The 25,418-nt window shown below is 41.5% G+C and overlaps 1 pseudogene; it reads right to left on the reverse strand.

Annotated features, from left to right (window-relative positions):
* Positions 1-21,421: 21,421 nt before the first annotated feature.
* On the reverse strand, positions 21,422-22,805 carry LOC101315535 (heterogeneous nuclear ribonucleoprotein A1-like; annotated as a pseudogene).
* Between the last annotated feature and the right edge of the window lie 2,613 nt (positions 22,806-25,418).

Here is a 25,418-nt window from a genome sequence, read left to right on the forward strand (position 1 = left end):
TTTGTTCTTTTCTTATATTTAGGTTGGTAATGTTTTATTATTACTATTCCACCACTGAAGTCTATGTAAAATGGGAGAAGCTATGCCTGTCTTACCTGTTATCATGCATCTGGAAGAGTCTGTAAATTATGAAGTGACATTTTATGTTCGTTGTTTTTATTATCTAACAGCCCTTCTCTCTTATTTTCTTTAGTCTCACCCTCTCTCTGCATGTTTCCAGGATGCTGGTTCTTGACTTTTGCCTTCTCTCTATACCTTAGCTTCTCATACCTATAGCTTCGTCTTGATCTCTTGCTGGAGCTCTAGGCTTATGTCTCTATGACTCTCTTCAGTTGTTCTCCACTGTCTAGATGCTGGAAGATAATGTCCTAAATTTTTAATTTGACAGTCAAAACTTCATTAATTCAACATTCACGAGGGCCTGTTTAATGTGCAAGGTACTATTGTGGGTGCCAGGCATACAGAAGTGAACTGGATAGGCAAAGCCCCTACGTTTATGGAGTTTATATTCCACAATTTAACCCTAATCTATCCTTCCAGACGTATCTCCCTGCATTAACCTGTGATCCAGGGGAAAGTAAACAACTCCTGGTCATTTTCCTGTCTCTCTACCAATTATCAAACGTGAAATGATCTTTGCCCTCTTTGTCTATCCAAACCCTATGCTTTAAGACCCAGTTTAAAAGCATCCATGAATCTTCAGTAGACAACTCCCAAAGCACTTAGAACAGTGATCCACAGCTTTTCCCAAAGCAACTTATCCGGGAGTTAAAATATGCCCTTTTGTAACAGTGCCTCAATATGCATTATTCTCAGTGGGAAAAGGGAGGGTTTTTGCCAGAATTTCAGCACATAGGTATGGGGGACATGTATAATTTGAAAGAGTCTCCCCAGTGATTCTGATATGTCTCCATAGAAGGATATGGCTCCTTCCCTGTTGAGAATCACTGGTCTATACCTTATGTTTCTCAGTGAAATGTGTGCTGCTTTAAAAACATTTTCTATTATTTAAATTCTCATGACTCATCTCTTTACATAAATGGAAACACATTAGGAAAAAGTCAGTGGGTCTACCACTTCTTGAGATTCTTCCCTGCCCACAATTCCTGTTTGTGTGTATTACACACAGAATGTTGAGAAATATTGAAATGATTATTGGTTTTACTTGTAAATTGCAAAAACAAAGTAAAATACTACTCACTTTAATAACTGTTGCCCATGCTTTCCTTTTTTTTTTTTTGACCAAAGCATTCCTAAGCCCATTGCCTGACTTGTGCCTTGAACTTAATTTTAGTTTGAAAAATCAAGGTTATATCTAAATATAAGTTAAACTTAGAAAACTTCTAGAAGAAAACTTGGGGAAAAGCTTTATGACCTTGGATTAGACAAAGAATTCTTAGGATATAAAAAGCACATAATTACCAAAATGATTAATTTTTTTTAGGTTGACAGTATCAAATGCTGGCAATGATGTGGGAAAACTGGAACTCTCATACATTGCTAATATAGTTACAAAATGCCACAGACACTTTGAAAAACACACTGATAGAGCTAATCACATAAATATAGACTTTATCAAATATACAGTTTGTTGTTATTTCTAGTGGCAATATAACATTTCAGAACCCCAAATTTGAAGTTACCTTAAGGATTAGCACTTTGCTTTTTAATGAGGCAATTCCTCCTTAATGTATTTTTCTGCACTTAAATCATCACTTAGCTGTCTCTTCTTAGGTAATCATCCCCAGCTCACTCGACTCCTGCAGAGAAACCACTTCCTGTCCTTTAGGCTTTTTAGTTACTTATCTTAGACCCTCTTTAATATCTCCATCATCCTTTCACATGAAGAGAGTAAAAGTAAGCATCAAGGAAGGGTTTCATCTTGTCTAAATATAAAAAGACAATTTCACTAAAAAATGACTGGGGGGAAATGTGGCAAAGCACTAGCAACATTTGAAGCTACCTTTGGGAAAGTAGCTGATTGTATGAGCATGACTGCCACCCCTGCAGGTTTCCCACACCTGCTGGTGTCCACCCTTTGAACTCCCTGTGAATAGGACGGTGGTGCCAGGAGGGAATGCAGGTATGTCTCAGAAAGGGAATGTGGACCCGGACAAACTGCCAGCTGTTTCACTGGGAATCAATGACCCAAGAAAGTTAGAATCCATCATTCTGATGAGTCCTGAAAACAGGAAGTCCCTCCACTCAACAGTTTGTACTCTGCTTATTAGGCATTTAAGGTTTATCAACAGAAATGATCAATGGAAAGTGGGGGAGTGAATGGAAATCTCTTTGAATTGGAGGGAGTCAAAGGGTTCTTGTCCCTTTCACAATGAATCAGCTAGTACACTTTGGGAGAATCACTTCCTTTCTCATGGTCTCAGATTTTGCAGTTGTTCAATTAGAGAGGGTCAGACCAGAAGTTCCCTATGGTCTCTTTTGATTCTTCACCTTTTATGATTTTGTAGTAATAGGCCTCAAGAACTTACTAAAGTGAATCCTTCTCCCTGTGGCAATCATAAGAGAATTAACAGAAATAACTACCCTTGCTGACTTGGCTGTCTTACTTGGAAGCACTTCAGTGACTCCAGAGTGTCGAAAAGACTGAGCACTTCAAATTCCATTTCATGACACACACTGTTAAAGAAACCCTGAAACAGATTTACTGGAGAGCTTGAGAATATGTGATTGAGTCCGTCAGAAAGCTACTGTTCATTCATTTATTTAGTTAGTTTAAAATTTATTTATTTATTTATGGCTGTGTTGGGTCTTCGTTGCTGCGTGCGGGCTTTCTCTAGTTGCGGCGAACAGGGGCTTCTCTTCATTGCTGTGGGCGGGCTTCTCATTGCGGTGGCTTCTCTTGTTGCGGAGCACAGGCTCTAGGCGCACGGGCTTCAGTAGTTGTGGCGTGCAGGCTCTAGAGCGCAGGCTCAGTAGTTGTGGCACACGGGCTTAGTTGCTCCACGGCATGTGGAATCTTCCCGAACCGGGGCTCGAACCTGTGTTCCCTCCATTGGCAGGCGGATTCTTAACCACTGTGCCGCCAGGGAAGTCCTGTTCATTTAAATAGGTAGGAACTTAATGGACTCTCTATTCTCTGCAACAAGTGATAACAATTAGAATATAAATAATAGAATAACTTTGCCAGAGTTTTAGATTCTGTGTTCCTTTTGTTGGTGAACAGGATGATCGAAGAAGTAAACAATAGAGAATGGTCTCATTCTTAAAATCTTGATTTTAAGGTACTTTTCCAAAAGAAAAGTATATTTCATGTGCAAGGTCTAAAAATCATACAACTCAAAAAACTATGGCTAGAAAATTCATAAAGTTTTGATCTTAAAAAGATTCGAGTTTGCTTCTTTTTCTTCTCAGAACTTCAGCAGCGCATAGTTAGATATGCTGCGTGCAGCGGTTGCCTAGTAACTGCTTATTTACAGTGACTATGGGGGCCACTTCACCGTAGCCTGATTCTAAAACTAGAAAATTCAGGGAAAACGCAAACACTAAATGATTTATTTCATTGATTATCAGTTTGATTTTCAAACGTTCTGTAAGTACCAGCTTTAAACAGTGGGTTTTAAAAAAATCCAGACTGACATTTGCTTTTTTATTTAGTGGGAAAATTTAATACATTTTCCTTTATTGTGGTTATTAAAATATTAGGATTGTAGAAATAAGTCTCATTATGTCCTTTCTCTTTGTGCTGCCTTTTCTGCCTCCCCTCTTTATTATTGCTGTCTTTCAAATTCATTGAGTTTTCCCTTCCTCCTCTTATTTGAGTCTTTCACATGTATTAACTTGGAAATAATAAGCTCTGTGTCTTTTATTTTGGTGGTTATTCAGATTATTTTATTTTATTAATTTATTTTATTTTTGGCTGTGTTGGGTCTTCGTTGCTGCGCGCGGGCTTTCTCTAGTTGCGGTGAGTGGGGACTGCTCTTTGTTGCCGTGCACGGGCTTCTCATTGCGGTGGCTTCTCTTTGTTGTGGAGCACAGGCTCTAGGCACAAGGCCTTCAGTAGTTGTGGCACACGGGCTCAGTAGTTGTGACTCACAGGCTCTACAGTGCGGGCTCAGTAGTTGTGGCTCGCAGGCTCTAGAGTGCAGGCTCAGTAGTTGTGGCACACGGGCTTAGTTGCTCCACAGCATGAGGGATCGTCCTGGACCAGGGATCACACCCATGTTCCCTGCATTGTCAGGCGGATTCTTAACCACTGTGCCACCAGGAAGTCCCTCAGATTATTTTAATGTGAATGCTTGTCAGAGTTTATAGTTGTTCAATATTTTTGCCTTCCAAAAATTGCAAAGACCTTAGAGTGTTTTAATTCTGATCACCCCCTCACTATTTATGAGCTACTATAATGGTCTTTTGGGTCAATTATTCCCATTGATTTTTATTATGTGACAATCAATGTAGCCAATTATTATAAACCATCGATGTTGCTTTATTTTACCCATATATTACCAATGTCTTTGATCACCATTTCTTTAGCAACAGAGTCCTTCCTTTAATATTCCTTTAGTGAGCTCTTTGGTGGTAAAGTCTCTCAGTTTTTATTTGTCTAAAAATTATTTTCTTAAAGGTAATAGATTGTCAGTTGTTTTATCTCGGTCTATTGAAGATATTCTACTACCTCTGGCTTGTCTCACTACTGCTGAGAAGTCAGTTGTCAGCCTCATTGTTATTCCATTGTGGGTGCTGTGTCTTCTCCCTGTGGACTGTTGAAGGCTTTTTGTCTTTTGGTGTTTTGCGGTTGTGGTTAGGTATGGAATTTTTTTCCATCCTGCTTTTTGTTTTTGTTTTCATTTGGTTTGGTTTTCCTGGATCTGTGTCTTCTAACCATTCTGGAAATTACCAGCCATTATCCTGACAAATATTATTTCTAACCTATTCTATTACCTCATTTTGGAATGATAGTTAGACCTCACTCTACACTCCATGTCTTTTAACTTCTATTTCATACTTTTCATTTCTGTCTGGGATATTTCCTGAACGTCTTTGTGTCTTTCTTCCAGTTCTCAAATTCTCTTCTCAGGTGTAGCTAACCAATTATTCCTGTCCACGGATATTTTATTAATTCAATTGTTGACCTCTAGAAATTCTGTTTGGTTCTATTTATTTATGTATTTATGTTTTGCTCATGCATTTTATTTTATTTAAAACATTTTTATTTCATAATGGAGTATAGTTGATTAACAAGGCTGTATCAGTTTCGGGTGTACAGCAAAGTGATACAGTTATACATATACATGTATCTCTTCTTTTTCAAGTTCTTTTCCCATTTAGGTTATTACACAGTATTAAGCAGACTTCTCTGTGCTATACACTAGGTCCTTGTTGGTTATGTATTTTAAATATAGCACTGTGTACATGTCAGTTGTTTGGTTCTCTTTAAAATCTGTTTGTTCATCTTTTGAGTCTGTTGTTCTTCTTTTTGGGTGTGTAAACATCTTTACTGGAGTCTAATTGCTTTACATTGGTGTGTTAATTTCTGTTTTATAACAAAGTGAATCAGCTATACATATACATATATCCCCATGTCTCCTCCTTCTTGTATCTCCATCCCACCCTCCCTCTGCCACCCGTCTAGGTGGTCACAAAGCACCGAGCTGATCTCCCTGTGCTATGCGGCTGCTTCCCACTAGCTATCTATTTTACGTTTGGTACTGTATATATGTCCATGCCACTGTCTCGCTTTGTCCCAGCTTACCTTTTCCCCTCCCCGTGTCCTCAAGTCCATTCTCTACATCTGCGTCTTTATTCCTGTCCTGCCCCTAAGTTCTTCAGAACATTTTTTTTTTTTTAGCTTCCATATATATGTGTTAGCATACGGTATTTGTTTTTCTCTTTCTGACTTACTTCACTCTGTATGACACTCTTTATGTCCATCCACCTCACTGCAAATAACTCAATTTTGTGTCTTTTTATGGCTGAGTAATATTCTATTGTATATATGTGCCACATCTTCTTTATCCATTCATCTGTCAATGGACATTTACATTCCTTCCATGTCCTGGCTATTGTAAATAGTGCTGCAATGAACACTGTGGTACATGACTCTTTTTGAATTATGGTTTTCTCAGGGTATATGCCCAGTAGTGGGATTGCTGGGTCGTATGCTGGTTCTAATTTTAGTTTTTTAAGGAACCTCCAACTGTTCTCCATAGTGGCTGTATCAATTTACATTCCCACCAACAGTGCAAGAGGGTTCGCTTTTCTCCACACCCTCTCCAGCACTTATTGTTTGTAGATTTTTTGATCATGGCCATTCTGACTGGTGTGAGGTGATACCGCATGGTAGTTTTGATTTGCATTTCTCTAATGATTAGTGATGTTGAGCATCCTTTCATGTGTTTGTTGGCAATCTGTATATCTTCTTTGGAGAAATGTCTATTTAGGTCTTCTTCCCATTTTTGGATTGGGTTGTTTGTTTTTTTGATATTGAGCTGCATGAGCTGCTTGTACATTTTGGAGATTAATCCTTTGTCAGTGGCTTCATTTGCAAATATTTTCTCCCATTCTGAGGGTTGTCTTTTCATCTTGTTTATGGTTTCCTTTGCTGTGCAAAAGCTTTTAAGTTTCATGAGGTCCCATTTGTTCATTTTCATTTCCATTTCTCTAGGAGGTGGGTCAAAAAGGATCTTGCTGTGATTTATGTCATAGAGTGTTCTTCCTGTGTTTTCCTCTAAGAGTTTTATAGTGCCTGGCCTTATATTTAGGTCTTCAGTCCATTTTGAGTTTATTTTTGTGTATGGTGTTAGGGAGTGTTCTAATTTCATTCTTTTACGTGTAGCTGTCCAGTTCTCCCAGCACCACTTATTGAAGAGACTGTCTTTTCTCCACTGTATATTCTTGCCTCCTTTATCAAAGATAAGCTGACCATATGTGCGTGGGTTTGTCTCTGGGCTTTCTATCCTGTTCCATTGATCTATATTTCTCTTTTTGTGCCAGTACCATACTGTCTTGATTACTGTAGCTCTGTAATATAGTCTGAAGTCCAGGAGCCTGATTCCTCCAGCTCCGTTTTTCTTTCACAAGATTGCGTTGGCTATTCGGGGTCTTTTGTGTTTCCATACAAATTGTGAAAGTTTTTGTTCTAGTTCTGTGAAAAATGCCATTGGTAGTTTGATAGGGATTGCACTGAATCTGTAGATTTCTTTGGGTAGTAGAGTCATTTTCACAATGTTGATTCTTCCAATCCAAGAACATGGTATATCTCTCCATCTGTTTGTATTATCTTTAATTTCTTTCATCAGTGTCTTATAGTTTTCTGCATACAGGTCTTTTTTCTCCTTAGATAGGTTTTTTCCTAGGTATTTTATTCTTTCTGTTGCAATGGTAAATGGGAGTGTTTGCTTAATTTCTCTTTCAGATTTTTCATCATCAGTTTATAGGAATGCAAGAGATTTCTGTGCATTAATTTAGTGTCCTGCTACTTTATCAGATTCATTGATTAGCTCTAGTAGTTTTCTGGTAGCACCTTTAGGAGACTATGTATAGTATCATGTCATCTGCAAACAGCGACAGCTTTACTTCTTCTTTTCTGATTTGGATTCCTTTTATTTCTTTTTCTTCCCTGACTGCTGTGGCTAAAACTTCCAAAACTATGTCGAATAATACTAGTGATAGTGGACAACCTTGTCTTGTTCCCGATCTTAGAGGAAAAGGTTTCAGTTTTTCACCATTGAGAATGATGTTGGCTTTGGGTTTGTCATCTATGGTCTTTATTATGTTGAGATAAATTCCCTCTATGCCTACTTTCTGGAGGGTTTTTATCATAAATGGGTGTTGAATTTTGTTGAAAGCTTTTTCTGCATCTATTGAGATGATCATATGGTTTTTCTCCTTCAATTTTTTAATATGGTGTATCACATTGATTGATTTGTGTATATTGAAGAATCCTTGCATTCCTGGGGTAAACCCCACTTGATCATCATGTATGATCCTTTTAATGTGCTGTTGGATTCTGTTTGTTAGTATTTTGTTGAGGATTTTTGCATCTACATTCTTCAGTGATATTGGCCTGTAATTTTCTTTCTTTGTGACATCTTTGTCTGGTTTTGGTATCAGAGTGATGGTGGCCTCATAGAATGAGCTTGGGAGTGTTCCTCCCTCTGCTTTACTTTGGAAGAGTTTGAGAAGCATAGATATTAGCTCTTCTCTAAATGTTTGACAGAATTCGCCTGTGAAGCCATTAGGTCCTGGGTTTTGGTTGTTGGAAGATTTTTAATCACAGTCTCAATTTTAGTGCTGTGACTGGGCTGTTTATATTTTCTCTTTCTTCATGGTTCAGTCTCGGAAAGTTGTGCTTTTCTAAGAATTTGTCCATTTCTTCCAGGTTGTCCATTTTATTGGCATAGGGTTCCTTGCAGTAATCTCTCATGATCCTTTGTATTTCTGCAGTGTCAGTTGTTACTTCTCCATTTTTATTTCTAATTCTGTTGATTTGAGTCTTCTCCCTTTTTTTCTTGATGAGTCTTGCTAATGGTTTATCAATTTTGTTTATCTTCTCAAAGAAACAGCTTTTAGTTATATTGATCTTTGCTATTGTGTCCTTTATTTCTTTTTCATTTATTTCTTATCTGATTTTTCTGACTTCTTTCCTTCTGATAACTTTGGGGTTTTTTGTTTTTCTTTCTCTAATTCCTTTAGGAGTAAGGTTAGGTTGTTTATTTGAGTTGTTTCTTTTTCTCTTTTTTTTAATATATTTTTTTTTGTGGTACACAGGCCTCTCACTGTTGTGCCCTCTCCCGTTGTGGAGCACAGACTCCGGATGCGCAGGCTCAGCGGCCATGGCTCACGGGCCCAGCCACTCCACTGCATGTGGGATCTTCCCGGACCGGGGTGCGAACCTGTGTCCCCTTCATCAGCAGGTGGACTCTCAGCCACTGCGCCACCAGGGAAGCCCTTGAGTTGTTTCTTGTTTCTTGAGGTAGGATTGTATTGCTGTAGACTTCTCTCTTAGAACTGCTTTTGCTGCATCCCATAGGTTTTGGGTCATCGTGTTTTCACTGTCATTTGTTTCTAGGTATTTTTTGATTTCCTCTTTGATTTCTGCAGTGATCTCTTGGTTATTAAGTAGTGTATTATTTAGCCTCCAAGTGTTTGTATTTTTTACAGATTTTTTTCCTGTAACTGATATCTAGTCTTATAGCATTGTAGTTGGAAAAGATACTTGATATGATTTCAATTTTCTTAAATTTACCAAGGCCCAATTTGTGACCCAAGATATGATCTATTGTGGAGAATGTTCCATGAGCACTTAAGAAGAAAGTGTATTCTGTTGTTTTTGGATGGAATGTCTTATAAATATGTATTAAGTCCATCTTGTTTAATATATCATTTAAAGCTTGTGTTTCCTTATTTATTTTCATTTTGGATGATCTGTCCTTTGGTGAAAGTGGGGTGTTAAACTCCCCTGCTATTATTTTGTTACTGTTGATTTCCCCTTTATGGCTGTTAGTATTTGCCTTACGTCTTGAGGTGCTCCTATGTTGGGTGCATAAATATTTACAATTGTTATATCTTCTTCTTGGATTGATCCCTTGATCATTATGTAGTGTCCTTCTTTGTCTCTTGTAATAGTCTTTATTTTAAAATCTATTTTTTCTGATATGAAAATTGCTACTCCAGCTTTCTTTTGATTTCCATTTGCATGGAATATCTTTTTCCATCCCCTCACTTCAGTCTGTATGTGTCCCTAGGTCTGAAGTGGGTCTCTTGTAGACAGAATATATATGGACCTTGTTTTTTATCCATTCTGCCAGTCTATATCTTTTGGTGGGAGCATTTAATGCATTTACATTTAAGGCAGTTATCGATATGTATGTTCCTATTACCATTTTCTTAATTGTTTTGGGTTTGTTACTGGAGGTCTTTTCCTTCTCTTGTGTTTCCTGCCTAGAGAAGTTCCTTTAGCCTTAGTTGTAAAGCTGGTTTGGTGGTGCTGAACTCTCTCAGCTTTTGCTTATCTATAAAGGTTTTAATTTCTCCATCAAATGTTAATGAGATCCTTGCTGGGTAGAGTAATCTTGGTTGTAGGTTCTTCCCTTTCATCACTTTAAATATGTCATGCCACTCCTTTCTGGCCTGTAAAGTTTCTGCTGAGAAATCAGCTGTTAACCTTATGGGAGTTCCCTTGTATGTTATTTGTGGCTTTTCCCTTGCTGTGTTTAATATTTTTTCTTTGTATTTAAATTTTGATAGTTTGATTAATATGTGTCTTGTCATGTTTCTTCTTGGATTTATCATATATGGGACTCTCTGTGCTTCCTGGATTTGACTGACTATTTCTTTTCCCATATTAGGGAAGTTTTCAACTATAATCTCTTCAAATATTTTCTCAGAACCTTTCCTTTTTCTCTTCTTCTTCTGGGACCCCTATAATTCGAATGTTGGTGCATTTAATGTTGTCCCAGAGGTCTCTGAGGCTGTCCTCAGTTCTTTTCATTCTTTTTTCTTTATTCTGCTCTGCGGTAGTTATTTCCACTATTTTATCTTCCAGGTCACTTATCCATTCTTCTGCCTTGGTTATTCTGCTATTGATTCCTTCTAGAGAAGTTTTAATTTCATTTACTGTGTTGTTCATCATTGTTTGTTTGCCCTTTAGTTCTTCTAGTCCTTGTTTAAACGTTTCTTGTATTTTCTCTATTCTATTTCCAAGATTTTGTGTCATCTTTACTCTCATTACTCTGAATTCTTTTTCAGGGAGACTGCCTATTTCTTCTTCATTTGTTTGGTCTGGTGGGTTTTTACCTTGCTCCTTCATCTGCTGTGTGTTTCTCTGTCTTCTCATTTTTCTTAACTTACTGTGTTTGGGGTCTCCTTTTTGCAGGCTGCAAGTTCGTAGTTCTCGTTTTTGGTGTGTGCTCCCAGTGGCTAAGGTTCGTTCAGTGTGTTGTGTAGGCTTCCTGGTGGAGGAAGTGCCTGTGTTCTGGTAGATGAGGCTGGATCTTGTCTTTCTAGTGGGCAGGTCCACATCCAGTGGTGTGTTTTGGGGTGTCTGTGACCTTATTATGATTTTAGGCAGCCTTTCTGCTAATGGGTGTGGTTGTGTTCCTAGTTGTTTGGCATAGGGTGTCCAGCATTGTAGCTTGCTGGTTGTTAAGTGGACCTGGGTCTTGGCGTTGAGATGGAGATCTCTGGGAGATTTTCGCCATTTGATATTATATGGAACTGAGACATCTCTGCTGGACCAATGTCCTGAACTTGGCTCTCCCCCCTCAGAGGCACAGGCCTGACACTGAGCTGGAGCACCAAGACCCTGTCAGCCACACGGCTCAGAAGAAAAGCAAGCAAGAAAGAAAGAAAAAACTAAAATAAAAAGAAAGAACGTTATTGAACTAAGAAATTTAAAAAAATTTTTTAATAAAAAATTAAAAAGTAGTAAAAAAAAAAAAAAAAGAAAGAACGAAAGAAGAGAGCAACCAAACCAGAAAACAAATCCACCAATTATAACAAGTGCTAAAAACTATATTAAAAAAAAAAATACGGACAGACAGAACCCTAGGACAAATGGTGAAAGGAAAGCTTCACAGAGAAAATCACACAAAGAAGCATACACATACACACTCACAGAAAGAGAAAAAGGAAAAAAAATATGTATATAAAAAAAAAAAAGAAGAGAACAACCAAATCAATAAACTAATCTATCAGTGATCATAAACTCTAAATACTAAACTAAGATAAACATAAAACCAGAAACCAGTCAGTTGCGTACAGCAAGCCCCAAGTCTACAGTTGCTCCCAAAGTTCACTGCCTCTATTTTGGGATGATTCATTGTCTATTCAGGTATTCCACAGATGCAGGGTACATCAAGTTGACTGTGGAGATTTAATCCACTGCTCCTGGGGCTGCTGGGAGAGATTTCCCTTTCTCCTCTTTGTTAGCACAGCTCCTGGAGTTCAGCTTTGGATTTGGCCCCGCCTCTGGGTGTAGGTCACCTGAGTGCGTCTGTTCCCGTCCAGACAGGACAGGGTTTAAAGGAGCAGCTGATTAGGGGGCTCTGGCTCACTCAGGCGGGGGGAGGGGAGAGGTACAGTATGCGGGGCGAGCCTGCGGCGGCAGAGGCCAGCATGACTTTGCACCAGCCTGAGGCGCACCGTGTGTGTTATCCCGGGGAAGTTGTCCCTGGATCCCGGGACCCTATCAGTGGCGGGCTGCACAAGCTCCCGGGAGGGGGTGTGGATAGTGACCTGTGCTCACACACAGGCTTCTTGGTGGCGGCAGCAGCAGCCTTAGAGTCTCATGCCCGTCTCTGGGGTCCACGTTGATAGCCGCGGCTCGCGCCAGTCTGTGGAGCTCCTTGAAGCAGCGCTCTTAATCCCCTCTCCTCGCGCACCAGGAAACTAAGAGGGAAGAAAAAGTCTCTTGCCTCTTCGGCATGTCCAGACTTTTCCCCAGACTCCCTCCCGGCTAGCCGTGGTGCACTAACCCCCTGCAGGCTGTGTTCTCGCCACCAACCCCAGTCCTCTCCCTGAGCTCCGACCGAAGCCCGAGCCTCAGCTCCCAGCCCCGCCCGCCCCGGCAGGTGAGCAGACAAGCCTCTCGGGCTGGTGAGTGCCGGTCGGCCCTGATCCTCTGTGCGGGAATCTCCCCACTTTGCCCTCCGCACCCCTGTTGCTGTGCTCTCCTCCACGGCTCCGAAGCTCCCCGCCTCCGCCACCCGCAGTCTCCGCCCGCGAAGCGGCTTTTAGTGTGTGGAAACCTTTCCTCCTTCACGGCTCCCTCCCACTGGTGCAGATCCCGTCCCTATCCTTTTGTCTCTGTTTATTCTTTTTTGTTTTGCCCTACCCAGGTACGTGGGGAGTTTCTTGCCTTTTGGGAGGTCTGAGGTCTTCTGCCAGCATTCAGTAGGTGTTCTGTAGGAGTTGTTCCACGTGTAGATGTATTTCTGATGTATCTGTGGGGAGGAAGGTGATCTCCACGTCTCACTCCTCCGCCATCTTGAAGGTCTCTCCCAAGTCTGTTGTTCTTTACTCATATTTTGAGTTTTCATTTTTATTTATTTAAACATATTAAATATAGTTATTTTATATTCTGTGTCTAACCAATCCCACATCAGAAGCCTTTGGGGATATTCTTCCCCTGTTGTTTCTGCTGTCTCTTTTTCATGGTGCCTTGCTACCTCATGCTTTGTGATATTCAGCTGTGAGTTACTCCTTTTCCTTGGATCTTTCTGTATGGGAATTTTTGAGTCCTGGATTTTACTCTTTTCTGCCAACCATTTAGGAGAGAATACCACCACTTTGAATAAAATTGTCATCTTAAATTTTGTTTTGTTTTTATCACAGTGACAAATTATAAATCACAATTCAGGCTATCAGTCCCTGTGAAAGTCAGGCTGTTAATTTCTGTCAGAGAGGGCTTTTACTTGGTTAGAAGATCTGAATATTTCTTACTTTCTTCCTATTTTTATCCATCACTTTGTTTCTATTGTGAGAGTCATTTAGGGCGTCTAATCTGCCATACTGCTGGAAATGGAATAATCTTATAAAATTCCAAGGTGAATGCAATTTATTTTGGCACCAGAATTTCTTTTCTTTTTTTTTTAATAACTATTTTATTTTTATTTTTGGCTGCGTTGGGTCTTCGTTGCTGCGTGCGGGCTTTCTCTAGTTGCAGCGAGCGGGGGCTACTCTTCGTTGTGGTGCGTGGGCTTCTCATTACAGTGGCTTCTCTTGTTGTGGAGCACGGGCTCTAGGTGCACAGGCTTCAGTAGTTGTGGCGCGTGGGCTCAGTAGTTGTGGCGCACGGGCTTAGTTGCTCCGCGACATGTGGGGTCTTCCCGGACCAGGGCTCGAACCCGTGTCGCCTGCACTGGCAGGCAGATTCTTAACCACTGCGCCACGAGGGAAGCCCCCAGAATTTCTTTTTTGACACAAAATGCCAGTGACTACAAAGCCATGCAATTTGGATCAAGCTTAGCAGAAAGAGAAAATGAGAATTATTATAATGTAAATGGGGCCGTAGTTCTACTTTTTGTAACATCCATGGCACATAGTACCTGACACTTGCCAACTTTCAGAATTTACTGTACTCAAGACCTGTATTATTGACTTTAAAAAGTAAAATGTACGTTTTAAAAGAGACTTGGATGGAATCCCTCCTAGTAATTTAATATTAATAAACAAATTATCCTATTTTACGTGCAAGATCCACACTGGGAGTGGTTCAGACTTGATACTGGGTCTGAAAGTGTCAGTTCCCACGGATGGATATAGCCAGGTGTGTTGTGGTGACACACAGGAAAGCATTCCTCCTTGCCTTCTCTTTTTTCTTTTGACTTTCTCAGTTGCCCTGAGGTCAGAAATAGGTATTGCTTTCTGAGAACAATTCTGAAAAATAGTTCACTTTGGAAATTCACATGAACAGACTACTCTTAATGCCAATAGCAAGTTGGTAAACACCATGTTCCTAGAAAAAGGCAAATGGCTGTATCCCTGTTTCTACCTCTACAGGACACAGTGAAACCTGCTGTTGTCTTAAGAGTTCCTCAACCAGATAACAAAAAGAAGGAAACTCCATACTCAGCTACTGCTTCCTGTAGCCCACAGAGACCCAAGATTTCTTCCAGCTTAAAAATGCTATCATTTCTTTGATTTACTGCAGACTATACATAGAAACTTCCACTATCTCTCGGAAAGCAGTTAGCTGAATGTGGCTCTCACTGTAGGGAGAGTGAGTGGCCAGTGATGAGACCACCCCTGTTCCTCCAAGTCCTGTTCAAGTAGGCAATCTAGAAAGCTGGTCTCAAAGAGACAGGTAAGCAGTTAGGAATCCCTAAGTCAAAGATCTCACAAAACAACAGCTTATTCCATAATTTAAAAAAATATTTATTGTGTGTCCACTGTGGTCTCTGGCATTGTTATAAGTGCTAGAGATACAACAGGGAGCAAAACAACCCCATTCCTACAGCGCACGGTCCTTGAATGGAGGGCAGATGAGACAAGGGACGATTCCATTACCAAAGTTTAATGAGGACCGGGATACCGGTGGTAGAAGCTGCTACCTAACCACCTCTGTGTTCACTCTTATGGGTCCGCATGGACCTTTTCAGTCAAAATTGTACTACGTCACAACGCAGCATATAAAATGGTATCTAGAAACTATGTCCCTATAAAAGAGACATGGAGGGTGGGGTGGGAAAAGGAGCAATGAATAATGAAGAAAATATAATAATTATTTGACCTTTTTTTAACCTTTCAGAGAAGGTTAAACTTTCAAATATATTATATCAAGAAAGGCTGTTTAATAAACAAAACATTGGAACATTTGCCTGGCATGTGTAATTCTTAGACAAGAGTGGGAAAAGGAAGTGAAGAAAATTTTTAGTTTAGAACTAAAAAATCAAATTTTAGTATCTTTCTATGTGTACAAAAATAGCTTTATTTTAAAAATTAAATCCCTATGTAAAGCAATTTTTTAGGGCAGTGAAAATACTCTGTATGATATTATAATAATGGATGCATGTCATTATACATTTCTCCAAACCCATAGAATATACAACACCAAGAGTGACCCGTAACGTAAACCATGGACTTTGGGTGATTATGATATGTCAATGTTGGTTCATCAATGTAACAAATGTACCCCTTTTGTTGATAACGGGGGAGGCCATGAATCTGTGCCGGCAGGGAGTATATGGGAAATCTCAGTACCTTCCACTCAATTTTGCTCTGAACCTAAAACTGCTCTTAAGAAAAAGTTTTGTTTGAAAAAAAATATTTTGCATCTTGGTTGGGAGCTCTGAGCACACCTCCTTATAATGCAGCCACATAAGTGAATCAGATATTACAGAATAAAAAGCCCATTAACACACAGGCTCTTAAATGAACAGGAATGGCTCTAGCACTAGTATGTGTTAGGGTTTTCTCAGGAATAATAGATAAAGCTTAGCACTCCCATTGGAGCATTAAGACCATTTTCTCTCCTTTTTCAGATGTCAAACCTGAGAGCTGGCGTACTCACCAGCGCCCCCTTACGTATGCTCCTTCTAATTTGTTTGTTGCTACTTGTTAGCACCTGGCTTCTCCCTGCTCTCTCTGCTTGAGCTCTGGACGCAAAAGTGAAGTTGACAGTTTTGTTTTTTTTTTTTAACATCTTTATTGGAGTATAATTGCTTTACAATGGTGTGTTAGTTTCTGCTGCATAACAAAGTGAATCAGCTATATGTAAAGATACATCCCCATATCCCCTCCCTCTGGCCTCTCGCTCCCACCCTCCCTATCCCACCCCTGTAGGTGGTCGCAAAGCACCGAGCTCATCTCCCTGTCTCCATGGTGACTGTTGCAAGATATAAGTGACCCTTCCTGTATCGTTTTGCAGTGAAAGCCTGACTCCAAGTCTCCGAGCTGTCCTCCGCATCTTGCCTGGAGAAGCCAAAACAGCTGTATTTTCCCTTGGGCCCTGGCCATCTGGCCCACTCCCCATGCACTGTTTTCTCTAGATCAGGAGACTGGGGCAACCACCATTCGCCCTGAGGGGGAGGAGGTGAAGGGAGTGTTGGAGTGGAAAAGCCTAATTTTAAATAGGGAATATCGTGGGCACCATGCTTACCAGGATAGCCTGGTGTGATGAGAAATCTTTATTTTTTTCATATCTTCAACAATATTCTTCTGATCGGTATGCCTTTCTCATCACTAGTCCTATCTGAAATTTTTACACTATTCTCTCTTCATGAGAAAAAAAATCTGTGTTTAGTTTCAAAACATTACATTATTGAGAAACAAATTTAAAGTACTTGACCCTTTGCTGCACATTGTCACAAAGAGTTGTTTTAACAAATGAGACATAAAAGGATGTTTTCAAGAGTCCCAGGAGAGGGTGGGAGGGAGGCTCAAGAGGGAGCGGATATGGGGATGTATGTATACATACAGCTGATTCACTTTGTTGTACAGCAGAAACTAACACAATACTGTAAAGCAATTATGCTCCAGTAAAGATATATGTATATATAAAGAGTCCCAGGAAAATGCAATGTTATTTCTTAGGATATAGACTTTAGATGGGGTGCTGCATGGGAGCCCCGGATGCTAGTGATAGTCTTGGTGGAAGTGAGTTAGGCATCAAGAGAAAGGAGAGATATAACATAAAAAAGATAACTTGGCTTACCTCACATTTGCTCAGGGCAAAATTAGCACAGACCACTGAGCATACATTTACCCAGAGGTACTTTTTCTATTTACCACCAGGGGCCCTACCTGACTATAATCAGGTGATTGCATTTTTTTTCTTTTTTAACATCTTTATTGGAGTAAAACGGCTTTACAATGGTGTGTTAGTTTCTGCTGTATAACAAAGTGAATCAGCTATACATATATCCCCATAACCCCTCCCTCTTGTGTCTCCCACCCAACCTCCCCATCCCACCCCTCTAGGTGGTCACAAAGAGAGGTGATTGCATTTTGAACTCTCCGTATGGAGCAGGAAAACCAGCTGGCTTTCAGTACTAACTTGGGGACTTCGGTTTTGCATATATTGGGTTGGCCAAAAGTTCGTTCGGGATTTTCGGAAGATGTTACGAAAAACCTGAGCCAACTTTTTTGGCCAACGCGATACCTTTTCAATCAGGTGCAACTTCATGCTTTACTGGATCTTTAATGGTAGTTTAAGTCACTTGATTAGTTGATTAGACGGAGGTTTTTGTTGTTGTTGAGTCCATGAAAAGTTCACTTTTCACTAAGTTAAAAAAAAAAATTCATTCAAGTTTCCTTTTTCTTTTTCCTCTTTGGCTTCTAGTTAGTGAGTTTCAGTTTTTAAACTCACTTTCAGGCACATTTTATCCATTCATGTGAAATTCCAGGTAAGTGTGGCCTGCATGGGCATCAGACCTGACCCTTTTCTTTACCTCATACCCTACATCCAAATCCTGTCGGTTCTACTTTCAAAATATAGTATATTCCTAAATCAAGTATGTCTCAACATGACATCTTAGTCCAAAACACCATTAACTATTTCCTGGACCGCTGAAATAGAGTTGTAATTGGTTTCTTTACTTCCACTACCTTCTACCACCTTCCCACCCACCCAGCTGTCGGGTTGGGCCACTGAGTCTCCAGAGGTTGAAATGGCAACATTTTTTCAAGGAAATTGGCTTGGAGGTCCCGTCCCTCACGCGGTTTGTTTTTGCCTTATCTGGATGGTCGTCCCTGGCTCATCCCTGAGAGGTGACGTGTGAGAGACTAGATATTACTACATAAGTAAGAATAAGGAGCTGCTGTGGAGTGTAGAGCACACAGAGAAGAATCATGAAAAGAATATTCTAGTTCATGTTGGACAGGAGGATTTTTTGCATGAATAAGTGACTCCTATCTTAACAGCTTCTGCTTCAAAATAAACAAGTTCCAGGACAAAAGTTTAATATAATTAGAGACTCCGAGGGGAGTAAGCAGAAGGTCACGTAACTCATGAGGAATAAGGTCCAGGAATTTTCAAGCAAAGATAAACATGGGGCTATACACACAAAATAGGATGACCTCAGTGAATATGATAACATTTATTTTTATTTTTATTTTCTTAAAATTTTGGGCTGTGTTGGCTCTTCTTTGCTGTGTGCGGGCTTTCTCTATAGTTGCAGCGAGTGGGGGCAACTCTTCGCTGTGGTGCGCGGGCTTCTCATTGTGGTGGCTTCTCTTGTTTAGGAGCACGCGCTCTAGGTGTGCGGGCTTCAGTAGTTGTGGCACACGGGCTTAGTTGCTCTGCGGCATGTGAGATCTTCCCCGACCAGGGATCGAACCCATGTCCCCTGCATTGGCAGGCAGATTCTTAACCACTGTGGCACCAGGGAAGTCCTCTGAATATGACAGCATTAAACGCAGGGGCCAAGTTGAAAGGGACAATTTGTCTTTAATGAATTTTTTTTCCCCTAGATTTCTGTTTGTAAGCTTCAAGTACTGTTCCCTTCTCCACTCTGTCTGAAGTATGACTATCTAATACAGATACAACTGCAGCAAAATGAATGGCAGTCAGCAAACTGAACCGTGCAAGAAGTCTGTTTTTCTACAGGCCTCTGCTCTACCAGCTGAGCTATAGAAGGGAGTACAGAAGTCTTCTTTTCTTTCTTTCTTTACTGGCCGCATCCTGTGGCATGTGTGATCTTAGTTCCTAGAACCAAGATCGAACCCGCATCTGCAGTGGAAGCATGGAGTCTTAACCACTGGGCCACTGGGGCAGTGTGGAGTCTTAACCACTGGACCACTGGGGAAGTCCCCAGAAGTCTGTTTTTCTATAACCTAATTTCTGTTTTGAGCATTCTTCCAATGCAGCAGAAATTAATCTCTGTCAATTCAGGGATTTCCTCCCACACTTCCCAGAGTTGCATTGAATATCTGGAGGATGTTCAAGTGACAAGAGGTTGGGGGTGGGAGTACCAGGTTGAGTCTGACCACTGGTCACCATTTGTCCATTGTGGCATCACTGTGATGGCCAACGCCAGGAACGTAAAAGACCTCCTGCCACTCCAGCTCCCACAGGGACCATACCCTCAGTATCTATCTGCTGGACTCACCTCACAGTCATTTCTCTGCTAGGTTATTCTTGCTCTTTCCCTTTGATCTGGGAATCCACAAACCTGTCTGGAGCTTTGGTAATGCCTCCTTCCCACCTGACACTTGAATGGGTGAGGGAGAAGGGGAGGGGGCAGGCCCACCCCAGGGCCATATTAGCATCTGTGTTATGCCGGCTTCCTGCCCCGGGAAATCTTTGTGAGGCAGCCCTTCCTCTAAATTACCGAGTAGATTTCTACATCTTATTTACGCCCTGCGCATTTGCCATTGCCCTTGGGACCTGTAGTTTGGAGACTCAAAATCCAAAAGAAGCTCATTATTTTCTGTTTTCTGTTAACTTATTCTCCCTGAAGGTAATAGAATTCAAGTAACCTATCTGCTGTTTGGAAGATGGTAAGAATGAAGAAGTAGAGAAAATACTAGAGGAAAGCATTGGCGAGTACTTCAAAACTGTATCCTACCTCATAACTTTCTACTGATGAATTCCCTAACAGAGGTCTGAAACACAGACTGGAATGGCATCTGAAACAGAATAAACCTCTTGATGAACGACTGAATGATGCGTACATGCTCTCATATAATACATAGGAGCTCTTAAAAAATATTATCTGCAACAAACAGAAATTACTTAGAATACAGTTAGATTATATGGAGTCTATCTCTGCTGTGATCTGGCTGTAGAATGCTAGGCTTCATCCATCGCTTTACTTTCTGAGCATAGAGTTCCCCATTTGTAAAGTGGAGATAATAACCTCTACTTCACAATCTTTCTGTGGTAATTAAATCATGTTAAATAATCGAGGTGATTCATGACAACCATTCAGTAAATTCTTATTTGTTCATTCATTCGTCTATCCACTCATATGGTCACCCTTTCTTTCATCAGTTATGCATGCCTTACTCCTGTATAGCAAGACTATAGACACTGTTAATGAACCTTTTGTGATATGTACAAATAGGTCGTCGGATGGGTGTGACTGCCCTAGCCATTTATCTAGTCAGCTCTAGATGGAAGCCTTAAGTAAGATCAGTGAAGATAAGCCCTAGAGTCACTATTCCCATGGATCTGATAAACGGTGCTCACGACTAGGGCCTCCCCATTGCCCTTACTGGTTTCTAGTGAACAAGTAGTTTAGAGCAGAAATAGTGACTTATGGACAACAGTACCTCCTCACCTCTTCTCTAAATAAATGTTATCAGTGATACTTTCCGGGCTTGACATAGAGAGTTGGCTGAGATAAAATCTTAGATCCAGAGCAGAGTTCATAACTATCTTTCTCTTTTAAGTGAAGTATAATTTTTTTTTTTTTTTTTTTTTTTGCGGTACGCGGGCCTCTCACTGCTGTGGCCTCTCCCGTTGTGGAGCACAGGCTCCAGACGTGCAGGCTCAGTGGCCATGGCTCACAGGCCCAGCTGCTCCGCGGCACATGGGATCCTCCCGGACCGGGGCACGAACCCGTGTTCCCTGCATCGGCAGGCGGACTCTCAACCACTGCGCCACCAGGGAAGCCCCAAGTATAGTTTTTATATGGTAAAATGAACAGATCTTGTGTTCAATTCAATGAGTTTTTGACAATTCTATACACTCATTTAACTACCACCCAAAACAAGAACTTAACATTTTTATCACCTCCCTCCACAATACTCTCATACCCCTTTCCAGTCAATTCTCCTGCCAATATGGCAGAATTTTTATTGTGAAAGCTCCCAAATGTTCTTAGGGATGTCTTCTATTTTATTTAGCATTTGAATTCTGACAACTTTCATCTGTTGGAAGTAAACTAGTGACAGCCAACGTTTGCTGCATCATCTCAATACCCATAACTATTCTATGAGGTAGGAACTATTACTCCTTTCATTTTACAGATGAGAAAACTGAAGCTTAATGAGATAAAGTGAGTTTCCCAAAGGCCAAAAAGCTCTTAAGTGGCAGAGCTGGAATTTGAACTCAGATGGGCCTGATTCTAGAACTTAACTTTTATTTTCTTTTTTTAAAAAGACATGTTTATTCAGCATCAGGATCAGACCATTACATTTAGCAATCAACAGCATGGGTACAAGAACAAAACAAACCCAAAAAACTACATTAAAACCCTTCGTTGGAATGCTTTACACTTTCCACAGAAGAGAAACTGAAATAACGTGTTATACAATTAGTCACAAATACAGTCCTTGAGTTTTTTATTGCCCATACACATGAGTATTGTCTAAAACATATCTTCTCTGTAGCAGCTAGGCCCTGCCACCACTGTCCTTGCCTGAGCTCACAAATCTGTTATAACCTGTAGCTTCCCTGTCACTCCTCTGGCTCTCTTCTCCTGCTAAGCTTTGTTTCCTGGCAGTAATTAAAACCTTCTGCCACTGCCAGAGGTCCTGCTGCTGCTGGAACAGCCACAGCTGCCTTGGTTTCGTGGTTTGGCAAAGTGTTGGCCTCCGCCACCATAGGGGCCAGATCTTCTGCCTCCAAAGTTTCCTCCATTCATGGGTCCAAAATTTGAAGATTGATTGTTGTAATTGCCAAAATCAATGCAGCTTCTGCCACCTCCAAAATTACTTCCATCGTTACCAAATCCATTATAGCCATCCCGCTGCCACCATATCCCCCACCACCGCGGCTGCCACCAAAGGCATCTCGACCACTGAAGTTTCCTCCGCGACCAAAGGTGTTGTTCCCACCAAACCCATCTCCGCGACCACCACCAAAGTTTCCAGAACCACTTCGACCTCTTTGGCTGGATGAGGCACTAGCCATCTCTTGCTTAGATAGGGCTTTCCTTACTTCACAGTTGAGGCCATTCACAGTGTGGTATTTCTGAATGACAGTCTTGTCTGCGGAGTCATGGTCATCAAAGGTTACGAAAGCAAAGCCTCTCTTTTTGCCACTGCCTCGGTCAGTCACGATTTCGATCACTTCAATTTTCCCATACTGTTCCAAACAGTCTCTTAGGTGATGTTCTTCAGTGTCTTCTTTAATGCCACCGACAAAAATCTTTTTCACAGTGAAGTGGGCACCAGGTCTCTGAGAATCTTCTCTCGAGACGGTCCCCTTTGGTTCCACCACTCTTCCATCCGCCTCGTGTGGCCTTGCCTTCATGGCTGCACCCACCTCCTCCACAGTGGCATATGAGACAAACCCGAAGCCTCTAGAGCGCCTGGTGTTTGGATCCCTCATCACCACACAGTCTGTGAGCACTCCCCGCTGCTCACCATGGCTCTCCAGACTCTCTTTCAAAGCTCAAACCTCCGATGAAGAGCTTCCGTAGCTGTGCAGGCTCTTTGGGAGACTTTGACTTAGACATGACCTCGGTCGTGGCGGGGTGGGGGGAGACTTTAACGATGCTTACTTGGTGGCGTCCACGGGCAGAAAGGCTAGAACTTGACTTTTATTTTATTTTTTAAAATTAAATTTAATTAATTAATTTATTTTTTGTCTGCATTGGGTCTTCATTGCTGCGTGCAGGCTTTTTCGAGTTGCGGTGAGCGGGGGCTTCTCTTTGTTGCAGTGCGCAGGCTTCTCATTGTGGTGGCTTCTCTTGTTGCGGAGCACGGGTTCTAGGCAGGCGGGCTTCAGTAGCTGCAGCATGCGGGCTCAGTAATTGTGGCACGCGGGCTCTAGGGCTGGCAGGCTTCAGTAGTTGTGGCACATGGGCCCAGTAGTTGTGGCTCACAGGGTCTAGAGCACAGGCTCAGTAGTTGCGGTGCACGGACCTAGTTGCTCTGCAGCATGAAGGATCTTCCCGGATCAGGGATCAAACCTGTGTCCCCTGCACTGGCAGGCAGATTCTTAACCACCGCACCACCAGGGAAGTCCCTAGAACTTGACTTTTAGATCACTGTGCTAAAGAGCAGGTGCATCCTGAGGTTTGGCTAATGATTGCAATTTTCCCATGTCTGGATTTTGTGCATCTGCTATTATGACAAAAGGAGAAAAAATAAGTTGGTTGACTTAACACCATCATACAGTGTAACTTCCATTTCCTTTATAATATCCTCACAAGGCTTGTTACCCTTTCATTAATTTGTGCCTGCAAGATTTTTACCAGATGACTGTTAAGAACCGTGATGGAGATCATGATAATGATGAGAATTACGAAAGCAAACATCTCGGAGCACTTACTACGTCTCAGGAGCTGTGTGAAGCACTGCACCTGAATTTCTTTATTTAGTTCTCATAAGCACTTTCAGGTAGAATCTGTCATTAACGTTTTTACAGACTTTTTAAAATTTTAAAATTTTGAGACTTTGAGAGCCTGAGTGACTTGCCCGGTGCTGCCCAGTTAAAAAGTTGGTAGAGCTGATTTTCAACCACTGCCGTATACAGCCTCTTAATCCCCTATTTACGTCCTCAGTCCTGTTAATAAAGAATGATCTTCGTTCCTGCCCCAACAAGACTTCACCAGGATAAATATGTGAACGTGAACTCTGCCAGCTGGCACTCTTTTAGATAAGATTTTATTCGTCCTAAATACTTAAATCCACCTGGTCTTCAAAAACTTGGAAAACAGCCAGGCTGGGCCTTGGCCAAGTTGTGAAGTAGAGGAAGTTTGTCTCGGGAATTTTATACTCCTCTGCACTCTGCCATACCCTCTAAGTATCCTGTCAACCAAAGACTCCTCTAATTTTCCGTTCCTGGAGCCCAAATCTTGCCAGAGGGACTGAGCTCTTCAGCTTCTGCCCATTTACTTGTTGAGACTCCCTGATGCCCCTCCCACTCCCACCTGCCCCAGCTTGTTGATTTCCCATCTGTATCTGAGTCAGTTTCCCGCTAGCTTCTCCATCCAAGCCTGTGCTAATGTCCTCATGGAGGGAGGTTAGCAGGAGGCCCTCCAGACACCAGCGGCTTTCTAGAGGTAGGACCCCTATCTATTTTGGCAACCAGAGTTCTGTGTCGTCCAGGACTGATAGCAAAGGAAGAGAGGGCAGCCTTAGTGATAACAACAGCTAATCATATAGTATTTAATCTGTGCCCTGTACTGTTCTCAGTACTTTATACGTATTAATTTATTTAATCCTTACAACTGTCCTATGAGGTATGTTAGTCAAGGCTGCAGCAAGAAATAGGAGGCACGCAGAGATGGAATTCTGAAGAGAATTCAAAGAAGGGACTATTTGCAGATGTGTAGGCAGATTTAAGGGAATCAATCAGGAATATGGAGGTTCACAGGAGACTAGCCATAGCAGGAAGCTGTTCTTACTCCTAGGCCAAAATGGCAGGTGAGAAAATGGTGTAGTTAGAGCCTGATGAAGAGCCATTCGAGGAAGAGCTGCTCTAAGGGGCCGATGGCAGTCATGGAGGGATGACGCCAGAGCCCCAGTGGTGTGGGGTTGGGGGAAGCAGGGGAAGTGAACGTCTTGGGGGTTGGTGAGGTGTTGGGGAAACTAGGGCTCTTCCTCCTTCTGATTTCCTATTGGCTGAAACAACTAGAAGCCTGAGGTCAGGGGCATCTGGGTGATACAGGCTTGACGTACCAGTCACCATGGAGATCAGTACAGGGCACAAGGACAGAGAAAAACAAGTCCGTGAAGAAAGTGAAGCACAGAGAGGTTGAACAATGTGCCCAAAGTCACAGAATTAGGAAGTGGAGGCACTAGATTCTGAACTGAGGCCGTCATGTCTGCTGTAGCAGAGGAGTTTTCCCACACTTAACATAGCATCTTACAGGTTCCAAAAATGCTCTCGGGCTCCATTCATCTGTTTAAAATGTCCTTGTACACAGTAGACCCCGAGCAGAAATTACTTCATGACAGGTTTGGGTGACACTGGTAGGCCTTGGCCAATTCAGTGGGTTAATGATAGCTAACGTGGTCAAGTTTATGAAACAGAAAGATCATGAAATATTTAATAAGTTTGCTGGAAAACTGCTGAGAAGTTGGGGAGAATCATTTTGCCTCAGCTGAGGAGAAACTGAGAC

This window comes from Tursiops truncatus, chromosome 11, assembly GCF_011762595.2.
Source record: "Tursiops truncatus isolate mTurTru1 chromosome 11, mTurTru1.mat.Y, whole genome shotgun sequence".
Classification (NCBI taxonomy): domain Eukaryota; kingdom Metazoa; phylum Chordata; class Mammalia; order Artiodactyla; family Delphinidae; genus Tursiops; species Tursiops truncatus.